Genomic DNA, 7,500 nt, shown 5'->3' on the forward strand with positions numbered 1-7,500 from the left:
AGCAGCCTTCGTCCTGTCAATGCTTTTGGATCTCTTTATTTTTTAAAGCAGAACATGTCAGTAGCGAAAGAGAAAGTATCATGGCTTTTAGGTCAAGAGAGGAACATAAACCTGGCTAGAAAAATGCCCCGTGTGAGGATCGAACTCACGACCTTCAGATTATGAGACTGACGCGCTACCTGCTGCGCTAACGAGGCAAATGCTGCACATCCTGTTTTGTATGTGCAAGAATGATTTTTCAAAATTGGATTTTTTTTTCTTGTTTTTTTTATGTTTGCAATAGAAAGTTTTGTGCCATGTTTCCCATATGGTCTAGCGGTTAGGATTCCTGGTTTTCACCCAGGTGGCCCGGGTTCGACTCCCGGTATGGGAATGCTTGGTTTTTAAATTTGCACCGACATCGAATGGATGCAGAGTTAAGGCATACACGTTGAAGTCTCCCATTGCGGCTCAAATTTCTGTCCGCTTATAGCTTTTCATTCCTTCCTTTTGCGCATGATCCCATTTTTACATCATACCTCAAATCATTTCCAACTATGCCTTCTAACTACAAAATTTAAGCTAGTCAACAACCCCTCATCCCAGTTGACTAGAAAAGGACCCAGCGTGAGGATTAATCTCACTCAATTCAGATCCGATAACCTGCTGCACTAATGTCTTGCTAGAAAAGGACCCCGTATGAGGGTCAGTCTCACTAGATTCCGAAACCGATGTGCCACTTAAAGCAATAATGAAGAAACTTGGAAGCGGTTTCCTCTGAATGTAATAATGATTGCCTAAAGCAGAAAACTTTTTTTTTTGTCTTGCAACTGAAGCACTAGAGCAATTAACATGTAGTCTAGTGCTCATGAGTCCTCTGTTTCCTATACAGTCCAGATTTGACTTCTGGTATGGGAATAAGCCTTTTTAACACTTGCACCTACACGGAAAGGCCGACACCACGGCGCAGAGTTAAGCGGTATAGATTGAAGTTGCACATTGCGGCCAAAAATGCTGAACTTGACGACTTTTAGCAATTTTTTCCTTTCTTTTGCAGAAGATCCCATTTTCAATCCATACCTCAAATCATTCCCAACTCTCCCTATTAACTCCAAAAGTTTAAATAGTCAAGCAGCCTTCGTCCTGTCAATGCTTTTGGATCTCTTTATTTTTTAAAGCAGAACATGTCAGTAGCGAAAGAGAAAGTATCATGGCTTTTAGGTCAAGAGAGGAACATAAACCTGGCTAGAAAAATGCCCCGTGTGAGGATCGAACTCACGACCTTCAGATTATGAGACTGACGCGCTACCTGCTGCGCTAACGAGGCAAATGCTGCACACCCTGTTTTGTATGTGCAAGAATGATTTTTCAAAATTGGATTTTTTTTTCTTGTTTTTTTTATGTTTGCAATAGAAAGTTTTGTGCCATGTTTCCCATATGGTCTAGCGGTTAGGATTCCTGGTTTTCACCCAGGTGGCCCGGGTTCGACTCCCGGTATGGGAATGCTTGGTTTTTAAATTTGCACCGACATCGAATGGATGCAGAGTTAAGGCATACACGTTGAGGTCTCCCATTGCGGCTCAAATTTCTGTCCGCTTATAGCTTTTCATTCCTTCCTTTTGCGCATGATCCCATTTTTACATCATACCTCAAATCATTCCCAACTATGCCTTCTAACTACAAAATTTAAGCTAGTCAACAACCCCTCATCCCAGTTGACTAGAAAAGGACCCAGCGTGAGGATTAATCTCACTCAATTCAGATCCGATAACCTGCTGCACTAATGTCTTGCTAGAAAAGGACCCCGTATGAGGGTCAGTCTCACTAGATTCCGAAACCGATGTGCCACTTAAAGCAATAATGAAGAAACTTGGAAGCGGTTTCCTCTGAATGTAATAATGATTGCCTAAAGCAGAAAACTTTTTTTTTTGTGTTGCAACTGAAGCACTAGAGCAATTAACATGTAGTCTAGTGCTCATGAGTCCTCTGTTTCCTATACAGTCCAGATTTGACTTCTGTTATGGGAATAAGCCTTTTTAACACTTGCACCTACACGGAAAGGCCGACACCACGGCGCAGAGTTAAGCGGTATAGATTGAAGTTGCACATTGCGGCCAAAAATGCTGAACTTGACGACTTTTAGCAATTTTTTCCTTTCTTTTGCAGAAGATCCCATTTTCAATCCATACCTCAAATCATTCCCAACTCTCCCTATTAACTCCAAAAGTTTAAATAGTCAAGCAGCCTTCGTCCTGTCAATGCTTTTGGATCTCTTTATTTTTTAAAGCAGAACATGTCAGTAGCGAAAGAGAAAGTATCATGGCTTTTAGGTCAAGAGAGGAACATAAACCTGGCTAGAAAAATGCCCCGTGTGAGGATCGAACTCACGACCTTCAGATTATGAGACTGACGCGCTACCTGCTGCGCTAACGAGGCAAATGCTGCACACCCTGTTTTGTATGTGCAAGAATGATTTTTCAAAATTGGATTTTTTTTTCTTGTTTTTTTTATGTTTGCAATAGAAAGTTTTGTGCCATGTTTCCCATATGGTCTAGCGGTTAGGATTCCTTGTTTTCACCCAGGTGGCCCGGGTTCGACTCCCGGTATGGGAATGCTTGGTTTTTAAATTTGCACCGACATCGAATGGATGCAGAGTTAAGGCATACACGTTGAGGTCTCCCATTGCGGCTCAAATTTCTGTCCGCTTATAGCTTTTCATTCCTTCCTTTTGCGCATGATCCCATTTTTACATCATACCTCAAATCATTCCCAACTATGCCTTCTAACTACAAAATTTAAGCTAGTCAACAACCCCTCATCCCAGTTGACTAGAAAAGGACCCAGCGTGAGGATTAATCTCACTCAATTCAGATCCGATAACCTGCTGCACTAATGTCTTGCTAGAAAAGGACCCCGTATGAGGGTCAGTCTCACTAGATTCCGAAACCGATGTGCCACTTAAAGCAATAATGAAGAAACTTGGAAGCGGTTTCCTCTGAATGTAATAATGATTGCCTAAAGCAGAAAACTTTTTTTTTTGTGTTGCAACTGAAGCACTAGAGCAATTAACATGTAGTCTAGTGCTCATGAGTCCTCTGTTTCCTATACAGTCCAGATTTGACTTCTGGTATGGGAATAAGCCTTTTTAACACTTGCACCTACACGGAAAGGCCGACACCACGGCGCAGAGTTAAGCGGTATAGATTGAAGTTGCACATTGCGGCCAAAAATGCTGAACTTGACGACTTTTAGCAATTTTTTCCTTTCTTTTGCAGAAGATCCCATTTTCAATCCATACCTCAAATCATTCCCAACTCTCCCTATTAACTCCAAAAGTTTAAATAGTCAAGCAGCCTTCGTCCTGTCAATGCTTTTGGATCTCTTTATTTTTTAAAGCAGAACATGTCAGTAGCGAAAGAGAAAGTATCATGGCTTTTAGGTCAAGAGAGGAACATAAACCTGGCTAGAAAAATGCCCCGTGTGAGGATCGAACTCACGACCTTCAGATTATGAGACTGACGCGCTACCTGCTGCGCTAACGAGGCAAATGCTGCACACCCTGTTTTGTATGTGCAAGAATGATTTTTCAAAATTGGATTTTTTTTTCTTGTTTTTTTTATGTTTGCAATAGAAAGTTTTGTGCCATGTTTCCCATATGGTCTAGCGGTTAGGATTCCTGGTTTTCACCCAGGTGGCCCGGGTTCGACTCCCGGTATGGGAATGCTTGGTTTTTAAATTTGCACCGACATCGAATGGATGCAGAGTTAAGGCATACACGTTGAGGTCTCCCATTGCGGCTCAAATTTCTGTCCGCTTATAGCTTTTCATTCCTTCCTTTTGCGCATGATCCCATTTTTACATCATACCTCAAATCATTCCCAACTATGCCTTCTAACTACAAAATTTAAGCTAGTCAACAACCCCTCATCCCAGTTGACTAGAAAAGGACCCAGCGTGAGGATTAATCTCACTCAATTCAGATCCGATAACCTGCTGCACTAATGTCTTGCTAGAAAAGGACCCCGTATGAGGGTCAGTCTCACTAGATTCCGAAACCGATGTGCCACTTAAAGCAATAATGAAGAAACTTGGAAGCGGTTTCCTCTGAATGTAATAATGATTGCCTAAAGCAGAAAACTTTTTTTTTTGTGTTGCAACTGAAGCACTAGAGCAATTAACATGTAGTCTAGTGCTCATGAGTCCTCTGTTTCCTATACAGTCCAGATTTGACTTCTGGTATGGGAATAAGCCTTTTTAACACTTGCACCTACACGGAAAGGCCGACACCACGGCGCAGAGTTAAGCGGTATAGATTGAAGTTGCACATTGCGGCCAAAAATGCTGAACTTGACGACTTTTAGCAATTTTTTCCTTTCTTTTGCAGAAGATCCCATTTTCAATCCATACCTCAAATCATTCCCAACTCTCCCTATTAACTCCAAAAGTTTAAATAGTCAAGCAGCCTTCGTCCTGTCAATGCTTTTGGATCTCTTTATTTTTTAAAGCAGAACATGTCAGTAGCGAAAGAGAAAGTATCATGGCTTTTAGGTCAAGAGAGGAACATAAACCTGGCTAGAAAAATGCCCCGTGTGAGGATCGAACTCACGACCTTCAGATTATGAGACTGACGCGCTACCTGCTGCGCTAACGAGGCAAATGCTGCACACCCTGTTTTGTATGTGCAAGAATGATTTTTCAAAATTGGATTTTTTTTTCTTGTTTTTTTTATGTTTGCAATAGAAAGTTTTGTGCCATGTTTCCCATATGGTCTAGCGGTTAGGATTCCTGGTTTTCACCCAGGTGGCCCGGGTTCGACTCCCGGTATGGGAATGCTTGGTTTTTAAATTTGCACCGACATCGAATGGATGCAGAGTTAAGGCATACACGTTGAGGTCTCCCATTGCGGCTCAAATTTCTGTCCGCTTATAGCTTTTCATTCCTTCCTTTTGCGCATGATCCCATTTTTACATCATACCTCAAATCATTCCCAACTATGCCTTCTAACTACAAAATTTAAGCTAGTCAACAACCCCTCATCCCAGTTGACTAGAAAAGGACCCAGCGTGAGGATTAATCTCACTCAATTCAGATCCGATAACCTGCTGCACTAATGTCTTGCTAGAAAAGGACCCCGTATGAGGGTCAGTCTCACTAGATTCCGAAACCGATGTGCCACTTAAAGCAATAATGAAGAAACTTGGAAGCGGTTTCCTCTGAATGTAATAATGATTGCCTAAAGCAGAAAACTTTTTTTTTTGTGTTGCAACTGAAGCACTAGAGCAATTAACATGTAGTCTAGTGCTCATGAGTCCTCTGTTTCCTATACAGTCCAGATTTGACTTCTGGTATGGGAATAAGCCTTTTTAACACTTGCACCTACACGGAAAGGCCGACACCACGGCGCAGAGTTAAGCGGTATAGATTGAAGTTGCACATTGCGGCCAAAAATGCTGAACTTGACGACTTTTAGCAATTTTTTCCTTTCTTTTGCAGAAGATCCCATTTTCAATCCATACCTCAAATCATTCCCAACTCTCCCTATTAACTCCAAAAGTTTAAATAGTCAAGCAGCCTTCGTCCTGTCAATGCTTTTGGATCTCTTTATTTTTTAAAGCAGAACATGTCAGTAGCGAAAGAGAAAGTATCATGGCTTTTAGGTCAAGAGAGGAACATAAACCTGGCTAGAAAAATGCCCCGTGTGAGGATCGAACTCACGACCTTCAGATTATGAGACTGACGCGCTACCTGCTGCGCTAACGAGGCAAATGCTGCACACCCTGTTTTGTATGTGCAAGAATGATTTTTCAAAATTGGATTTTTTTTTCTTGTTTTTTTTATGTTTGCAATAGAAAGTTTTGTGCCATGTTTCCCATATGGTCTAGCGGTTAGGATTCCTGGTTTTCACCCAGGTGGCCCGGGTTCGACTCCCGGTATGGGAATGCTTGGTTTTTAAATTTGCACCGACATCGAATGGATGCAGAGTTAAGGCATACACGTTGAGGTCTCCCATTGCGGCTCAAATTTCTGTCCGCTTATAGCTTTTCATTCCTTCCTTTTGCGCATGATCCCATTTTTACATCATACCTCAAATCATTCCCAACTATGCCTTCTAACTACAAAATTTAAGCTAGTCAACAACCCCTCATCCCAGTTGACTAGAAAAGGACCCAGCGTGAGAATTAATCTCACTCAATTCAGATCCGATAACCTGCTGCACTAATGTCTTGCTAGAAAAGGACCCCGTATGAGGGTCAGTCTCACTAGATTCCGAAACCGATGTGCCACTTAAAGCAATAATGAAGAAACTTGGAAGCGGTTTCCTCTGAATGTAATAATGATTGCCTAAAGCAGAAAACTTTTTTTTTTGTGTTGCAACTGAAGCACTAGAGCAATTAACATGTACAGGGAGTGCAGAATTATTAGCCAAGTTGTATTTTTGAGGATTAATTTTATTATTGAACAACAACCATGTTCTCAATGAACCCAAAAAACTCATTAATATCAAAGCTGAATATTTTTGGAAGTAGTTTTTAGTTTGTTTTTAGTTTTAGCTATTTTAGGGGGATATCTGTGTGTGCAGGTGATTATTACTGTGCATAATTATTAGGCAACTTAACAAAAAACAAATATATACCCATTTCAATTATTTATTTTTACCAGTGAAACCAATATAACATCTCAACATTCACAAATATACATTTCTGACATTCAAAAACAAAACAAAAACAAATCAGTGACCAATATAGCCACCTTTCTTTGCAAGGACACTCAAAAAGCCTGCCATCCATGGATTCTGTCAGTGTTTTGATCTGTTCACCATCAACATTGCGTGCAGCAGCAACCACAGCCTCCCAGACACTGTTCAGAGAGGTGTACTGTTTTCCCTCCTTGTAAATCTCACATTTGATGATGGACCACAGGTTCTCAATGGGGTTCAGATCAGGTGAACAAGGAGGCCATGTCATTAGATTTTCTTCTTTTATTCCCTTTCTTACGTCTTTCAGCCTTTCTTACCTTGGCCATGTCTCTGAGTATTGCACACCTTGTGCTTTTGGGCACTCCAGTGATGTTGCAGCTCTGAAATATGGCCAAACTGGTGGCAATTGGCATCTTGGCAGCTGCACGCTTGACTTTTCTCAGTTCATGGGCAGTTATTTTGCGCCTTGGTTTTTCCACACGCTTCTTGCGACCCTGTTGACTATTTTGAATGAAACGCTTAATTGTTCGATAATCACGCTTCAGAAGCTTTGCAATTTTAAGAGTGCTGCATTCCTCTGCAAGATATCTCACTATTTTTGACTTTTCTGAGCCTGTCAAGTCCTTCTTTTGACTAATTTTGCCAAAGGAAAGGAAGTTGCCTAATAATTATGCACACCTAATATAGGGTGTTGATGTCAATAGACCACACCCCTTCTCATTACAGAGATGCACATCACCTAATATGCTTAATTGGTAGTAGGCTTTCGAGCCTATACAGCTTGGAGTAAGACAACATGCATAAAGAGGATGATGTGGTCAAAA

The 7,500-nt window shown here is 41.2% G+C and overlaps 1 protein-coding gene and 12 non-coding genes across 13 annotated transcripts in view; 7 read left to right on the forward strand and 6 right to left on the reverse strand.

Annotated features, from left to right (window-relative positions):
* Window positions 1–7,500, forward strand: part of LOC120986745 (carcinoembryonic antigen-related cell adhesion molecule 7-like) — a 986,637-nt gene that overhangs the window by 394,549 nt on the left and 584,588 nt on the right. The gene's annotated exons all lie outside the window — the stretch shown is intronic.
* Window positions 125–197, reverse strand: TRNAM-CAU. The gene has a single exon. It is a non-coding gene; the product is annotated as a tRNA-Met (tRNA).
* On the forward strand, window positions 302–373 carry TRNAE-UUC. Its single transcript has one exon. It is a non-coding gene; the product is annotated as a tRNA-Glu (tRNA).
* TRNAM-CAU lies at window positions 1,234–1,306 on the reverse strand. Its single transcript has one exon. It is a non-coding gene; the product is annotated as a tRNA-Met (tRNA).
* On the forward strand, window positions 1,411–1,482 carry TRNAE-UUC. The gene has a single exon. It is a non-coding gene; the product is annotated as a tRNA-Glu (tRNA).
* On the reverse strand, window positions 2,343–2,415 carry TRNAM-CAU. The gene has a single exon. It is a non-coding gene; the product is annotated as a tRNA-Met (tRNA).
* On the forward strand, window positions 2,520–2,591 carry TRNAE-UUC. The gene has a single exon. It is a non-coding gene; the product is annotated as a tRNA-Glu (tRNA).
* On the reverse strand, window positions 3,452–3,524 carry TRNAM-CAU. Its single transcript has one exon. It is a non-coding gene; the product is annotated as a tRNA-Met (tRNA).
* Window positions 3,629–3,700, forward strand: TRNAE-UUC. Its single transcript has one exon. It is a non-coding gene; the product is annotated as a tRNA-Glu (tRNA).
* Window positions 4,561–4,633, reverse strand: TRNAM-CAU. Its single transcript has one exon. It is a non-coding gene; the product is annotated as a tRNA-Met (tRNA).
* On the forward strand, window positions 4,738–4,809 carry TRNAE-UUC. Its single transcript has one exon. It is a non-coding gene; the product is annotated as a tRNA-Glu (tRNA).
* Window positions 5,670–5,742, reverse strand: TRNAM-CAU. Its single transcript has one exon. It is a non-coding gene; the product is annotated as a tRNA-Met (tRNA).
* On the forward strand, window positions 5,847–5,918 carry TRNAE-UUC. Its single transcript has one exon. It is a non-coding gene; the product is annotated as a tRNA-Glu (tRNA).

Source organism: Bufo bufo, chromosome 1 (assembly GCF_905171765.1).
Source record: "Bufo bufo chromosome 1, aBufBuf1.1, whole genome shotgun sequence".
NCBI lineage: Eukaryota > Metazoa > Chordata > Amphibia > Anura > Bufonidae > Bufo > Bufo bufo.